The sequence below is a fragment of the Dipodomys spectabilis genome, unplaced genomic scaffold (assembly GCF_019054845.1).
Source record: "Dipodomys spectabilis isolate Male_0828 unplaced genomic scaffold, ASM1905484v1 ptg000112l, whole genome shotgun sequence".
Classification (NCBI taxonomy): Eukaryota; Metazoa; Chordata; class Mammalia; order Rodentia; family Heteromyidae; genus Dipodomys; species Dipodomys spectabilis.
Window position 1 is genome coordinate 1 of NW_024870789.1, and position 6916 is coordinate 6916.

The window sequence follows — 6916 nt, forward strand, 5'->3', positions numbered from 1 at the left end:
AGGCTTTCTCTTCTCCAGCATCTGTTTTCCAGTCCAGGCAATTCATTATTTTCAATTTCCTGCTTCCATTTTACTTTCCCTTACATTCTATGCCACTGTTGAGCCCTAATCCTTAATTGTCATCATTATTTTTCCCTTTACAAGAGCCTCATCTTATCATCCTTTTCCTCATCATCCTTTTGCGATCTCTCTCAGCATACTTTCCTCATTAAATGCCATTTATTTATAAGATTTCCTCAGTGGTTTGCTTCTGTGCTTTGCAGCTGAGAATCTCCATGTCCAGGAAGAGGTCTTCTCCTCCCTCAAAACTCTCCTTAATTTCCCTTCATGAATCAAGAGTGCTAGCAGGATGGCCTTTCTGTTCTGTAAGAACTTAATTTGTTTTCTAGCTTGGATTTGCTTTGCCATCATCATTCAGGCATTTCATCAACATCTTTCTAAGTTGCTTTGTTTTGGCTTGGTTTTTCATGAATCGCTACCCTGGTGAGCAGTGATTTTATTTGATCTAAAGACAAGCTGTTCTTGGTTTAGGAAAAGCTCTCTTAATATACATTAAACAACTACTTTTCCTCCTTCTCTTCCTTTAAAAAAAAAAGTCTTTTGATTACCCCACTGTTGACACATTACTATGGTTTTCTTTGGTTTTTTTTGCATCCTTCAGAATAGCTCCTTGGTCGTCCCTCAGTTAACTACTGTCTTATATTTAGTGTATGGACTGCTTTTTTTAGTTTTCTAAGCGTTCAAAATTGTGTCTTCATGAGACTTAGACTTCTTTCTGTAGTTAGGCCCTCTGCAGTTCTTGTTTTTTCAGTTTTCTTTTCAAGCTATGCCCTTCTCAATTTCTATGTCAGAATTGGTATCAGGTCAGTAGCTAGTTTAGAAAAGAATGATTGGTATTTACATGTAAATTTTCTTTTCTTTCCTTCCTTCCTTCCTTCCTTCTTCCTTCCTTCCTTCCTTCCTTCCTTCTTTCTTTCTTTCTTTCTTTCTTTTCTTTCTTTCTTTCTTTCTTTCTTTCTTTCTTTCTTTCTTTTCTTTCTTTCTTTCTTTCTTTCTTTCTTTCCCTCTTCCCTCTCCCCCCCTCTCTCTCTCTTCTTCTTTCTTCCTTTCTTTCTCAATTGCCTAGTTTCTCCCTGGTCTGGGGTAGAGGCTAATGAGATAAGGGTAGGGGGCTAAAGGCAGAATAGTCTTCACCCTGATTATTAAATGGAGTTATTTCCTTCCTCTCACAAGCTACTGAGTTCCATTAACTAGACCTTCCCTTTACTTTGTAAGTTGTTGTTGTTTGTTTGTCTGTTTCTGTTGGTGTTGGTGTTTGAAACCTAGGGACTGGGAGCTGTCCCTTTGTTTTGTTTTGTTTTGCGTCCGGGTCGTGGGACCCTGAACTCTGGGCCTGGGCATTGTCCCCTCAGCTCTTCAGCTCAAGGCTAGCACTCTTACCACAGCACCACTTCCACCCTTTTTTCTTTTTGCTTTTGTGGTGCTGAGGAATCGAACCCAGGGCCTCATGCATGCAAGGCAAGCGCTCTACCACTGAGCCAACCTTCCCAGCCCCTCCCTTTGTTTTTTGCTTAAGGCTGACATGTTTCAACTCAAACTACACCTTTTATTTCTGTTTGGTTTTTTTTTTTTTTTTGGGGGGGGGGAAGGTTAATCAGAGATTAAGAGTCTCATGGGCTTTTCTGCCCAGGCTGGCTTCAAACTGAGATCCTCAGTTCTTTTTTATTAATACATTTTTTTGTTGTAAAAATACTGTATGGAGGGGTTACAGTTCCATGAGCGAGGTAATGAGCACATTTCCTATCAAGCATTGTTGCCTCCTCCTTTGTTTTTTCCCCTACCATCCCTTCCCTCCCACCTACACAACTACCCCCACCCTGCCTAAATTGTAAAGTTCATTTTTCAACATAGTGTCTTGTACTTCTCATTGTTTCAATGAGATCCTCACTTTTTATCCCACTGAGTAGTTAAGATTATAGGAATGAGCCAGGAAGGTGCCTGGCTCACTTATAATTTCAATATATTCCATGGATATAATTTTTTATTGTTTTTCTTTTTCAAAATGTTTTTGTATAAGTAGTTTAAAAGTTTTTAGGCTATAAAAGTTTAAGTTATGAAAGTTTTCAGAACTAAATCTTCTTTCTCCCTATGGGGGAAAAAAAAACCTCATCTGTATAATTTGGCTCTACTATTTAAATTAAGCATCCGGTTGGTAGTAAATGAGCTTATTAAAATACATTCACAGAGTCAACATTAAATATTACCACTGCAGTAAGATAAAATCAGAACATCAATATTAGACGAGATTGTCAAGTATAATGTAAGTTATAAATTTATAACCCATAGAATCAAGTAATGGATTTGCAATTAGGTTGGCTAGTCCAAGGATTTGATGAAAACCAGTGCTATTTCTGTGATCAGATGAGTGAGCATTCTAAATGTTTTTCCTCGGGACACAATGTGCCTCCTCCATCATGGGGTGAGAGCCACACTAAAATGAGAAGTCGACCTCACTTGGATGCATCTTATTGGAAAACACTCATCAGGGGTCAATTCCTGCTCCAACTGGTGGCAAGCTAAGCAGACCGTGATATGTCATCACCGGATTCTGTTCAAGGATTAATGGCTCCAAAGAACAAGATGCTTCACTAAGTCGTCCTGTAATATTACACCCAAGTGTGACTCCATCCCGCCATTCCCGACCCTTTACAGACCAAAAAGGCAGCGGATGGCTTTCTACAAGTCACAGAAGAGCAGGGCACATGGATAATCCACTACAAGTTCTAAATCATCTCCGCTGACTCAGGCCAAGTCATAGTACTGACTTTGAGCCCTGCCAAAACAGAAGCTTGCTTGTCCTGGGATGGGTTAGGGTAGCAAGAGGTGGAATTTTGTTTAGAGCATCTCTCACCACGAAGGAAGGCTACAATGTCCCTGGAAAGATTTTTGTCTGATTCTGCTACTAATTTGGCTCAAATGACCTTGAACGGTAGAGGGATTTCTGTAACTCCTTTCACTCTACATATAAAGAGCTACAATAATGAGATTTCAGAAGAGTGCATGAACTGTGGCCTTCCCAAGCCAGAGGTGCAGAAGCAGGAGTAGGGACAGGGAACTCTTGTATCTCACAAGGATATCAGTTCTCCAGCAAGTTCATCTTTAAGGTACAGTATGTTGATTGAGCATGTGTTACCTGATATGTGTCTAGAAATTAAATCGTATGCCTATTCTCATATATATGACCATCATTGGCCAATTGAACACATTTTCACCTTATTTTGAACATGCTACCCTGAAACCAGTTGACAATATCTTAAGTGGGCCAAGTAGTAAGATTTCAATTGGTCACGTTTATTTCTTTTTTGGTTTCAACAAGTTATTGTGTGATGATGTTCTAAATGTGAGCTGTGCTCAAGAGTTTTTAAAGTGATCCATACCCAAAGTTGTTTTGTATGTGTAAATGCTTAGCTTTCTATAATTTTTTTAAAGTGCAGCTGCATTTGAATAGAACCTAACTGATCAGATGTTGAAAATTATTTCAAATACTTTATTAAAATAATTTTTTATTTGGAGAAAAAAGCAATATTTTTTTGCATTTTTGATATTTTTACCATAAATGTCAATGATAGAAGGATCTCAAGCTGAGGAGTGTGAAATTAGTCGATCTCACTGGACAAGGCTCAGACAAAATAAGATTAACCAAATAAGAAAAATATCTCGTGTTGATTGATGGATAACATTCATTCTCGATGCCAGACCACAGAAACCTCTCAGGAAGTGCTGGTTAGAAGTATTAATCTTTGATTTGGGGTTTTTACTTGGCTATGTAGCCTGGGAAATTAAACTGGAGATCTTCCTTTTGTTTTGCACATTGGACTGTGCTCTGGTCTCTCCTTAGACAGATTTAGAAATGCATGATCCTGACAAAGTCAAGTTTCAACAAACGTTATCTTGATCAAATGCATGTTTAATTTACAATGTATTTAAGGGTGAGTCATAGTACTCTGCAGGTATAAATTAAATAGGAGAGTAAATTTAAGAATCACTAGTGGAATAATGGCTTTTCTAGGCAGGTAATGGTTTGGTATGAACATAACTCATTCTCCCATAGGTATAAGCTCTAGCAAAATAGAAACAAAACCTGTGTTTGCTGTGAGTGAAGAAGGGGTAACGCAGAGAAACAGAACTGCTCATCTAGTGCATGGAAGTCCTATTCATGAACCACCTATCTAATTATTGATATTTGGCTATCCATTTGCCAATAGATATTTGCCAATGGATATTTGCCTACCTAATTATTGATCACTTTCCTTCTCATGTGTACAAGACAACCAGATATGCTCATTTGGAAGCGAAGAACTAAAATGCCAACTCTTTATAATTTTGAGACACAATCTATTAATTCCCTAGAGCTTTATACTGTTGGTTTCACTGCCTGTGACAGCCAGAAGACCCCAGTGACCCTCAGAACAGATATCCCAATTCTATTATGAGAAACCTGGGGTGAGGTATCTGTTCCAAAACCTAAAACCACACACACACACACACACACACACACACACACACACACACACACACACACACACACAATTACAAGCAAATAAATAGAACCTACAAAAATAAGAGCATTTGATTTGTAACATGCACTTTAAAAACACGTATTAGTTATCATATGGTAAGTATAAGAAAAATAGCATTCAGAAGCAATAAATAGAAATCACAATAGATCTTTTGGAATGCCTAGTTTATTTTTTTGTTCTTTTTATTTACTAAGCTTCAAAAGGTTATACAAAAGTGTTATAATTTGTGTGTGTGAGAGAGAGAGAAAGAGAGAGAGAGTACTGAGGCTTCAATTCTAGGACTCACACTCTCTCTTGGCTCTGCTTTTCTTTTTCTGTGCTGGTCTTGAGGCTTGAACTCAAAACCTGAACACTGTCCCTGAGCTTTTTTTTTCCCCCTCAAAGATAATGCTTTACTACTTAAGCCACAGCTCTACTTCCAGCTGTTTGAGTAGTTAGTTGGAGATAAGAGACTCTCGTATTTGTCTCCCAGGGCTAACTTCAAACTTCCAGCCTCAGATCTCTGCCTCCTGAGTAGCTTGGATTGTAGGTGCAAGCCACAGGCACCTGGCTGAAGAAGTGACAATTGAACATGTCCATCTGAGCATCCAGTGCTTCTTAATAATGCCTTTTTTCTTACCTCACACTATGTTTCTTTTCTATAAGCAACAACATACAATAAAGCTGATTGAAGTCTATATTTATTTCTTAAGATGATGATGGTGTCAATTCAGTGTAACTGAACTGAGACCCATATTGATTATCCTTCTGGGAACTCTGATCTATGTATTTATTAATGCAATATTATGTTTGGGGAGCCAACCGCCATAACGTTGCACATACAGGAATAATTCTCCTAGATCGTGACCTTCATCTGTGCTGTCTCCACTAAGAGATAAATACATGCTGGGCACTGGAGTTCATGCCTGTAATTCTAACTACTCAGGAAGCTGAGATCTGAGGATTTGTTAAAAGCCAACCCAAGCAGGAAAATCAGAAGTGGAGGTGTGGCTCAAGTAGTAGATTTCTAGCCTTGACCTATGAAAAAGCCAAGTGCTAGGCCCTGAGTTCAAGCTCTAGTACAGTCATTTTAACACTCAAGCAACTGCAAGGAGCAATATTCATGATCAATAGTTTATGATTTTTGACCTCAATGATACTGATACTCCAGAAATTTATGCTTGAAATATACTTGAGTATGTGAACAAATAGTATGAGGCAATCTGAAGGAGTTTTTTTTTTTAATTTTTTGGATCCAAATAGGAATTAATTTGTATCCACCAAAATGAGGACCATTAAGGAAGTTGTAGCAAATCATAAACAGATTACTACACAGCCATGAAAAACAATGTGTGTGAGTAAGAAAGTGTTTAATCTTTAATGAAAAAGCAAAAGGGCCAGGCATTGATGGCTCACGCCTGTAATCCTAGCTACTCAGGAGGATGAGATCTGAGAATCTCAGTTCAAAGCCAGCCAAGGCAGGAAAGTCTGTAAGATTCTTATCTCCAATTGACCAGCAAATGGCTAGACGTAGAGGGAAAAACTGAGAGCAAGAGAGCAGGGTGGCATTGTTTAAAAAGATATATATATATGTGTGTGTGTGTGTGTGTGTGTGTGTGTGTGTGTGTAACACGCCCCCTCTCCCCCCCCCCCCCCCCACAGCTGAGCATCACCTTTATAATAACATTTTTCCCCCTCAGTTTTGGGGCCTGAACTCTGGGCCTGGGCACTGTCCCTCAGCTCTTCACCTCAAGGCTAGAGCTCTACCACTTGAGCCACAGCACCACTTCTGGCTTTTTCTGCTTATGTGGTGCTGAGAAATCAAACCCAGGGCCTCATGCATGTGAGACAAACATTCTCCCACTGAGCCACCTTCCCAGCCCAACAATATTTTTAAAAAGCTAGAAGTATAACTGTGGCTCAAATGGTAGAACTAGCCTTCAGAAAGAAAAGAAAAGAAAAAAAAAAACCTCAGGGACAACATCTAGGCCCTGAGACCAAGGCCAAGAACAAACTCCCAGAAAAAGCAAAAAGCAGAACAGTGTATAAAATTTAGCCCTGCTTCCAAACACACACACACAGAGAAATTCAAATGCTGTCATTATAATGGTAGTGTGAGCACTTAACATGAATTTAATTCTGTCATTGTCCATATTCCAATTTTGTCCATTTATTCAACACTGACCTTTGCTACATGCTGAAATTGAGTTTTTGAACAGATTGACTTTACTGATTATGAGCTCAGTGGTCCTCATTGCTAGCTTAGCCCTCTACTGCACAAGTCTATTGGGGTTTTTTTTGTTCTCAGAGCTCTGGACCAAAACCTCAGAGACAATCACGACTGAGCACAGGTTGGG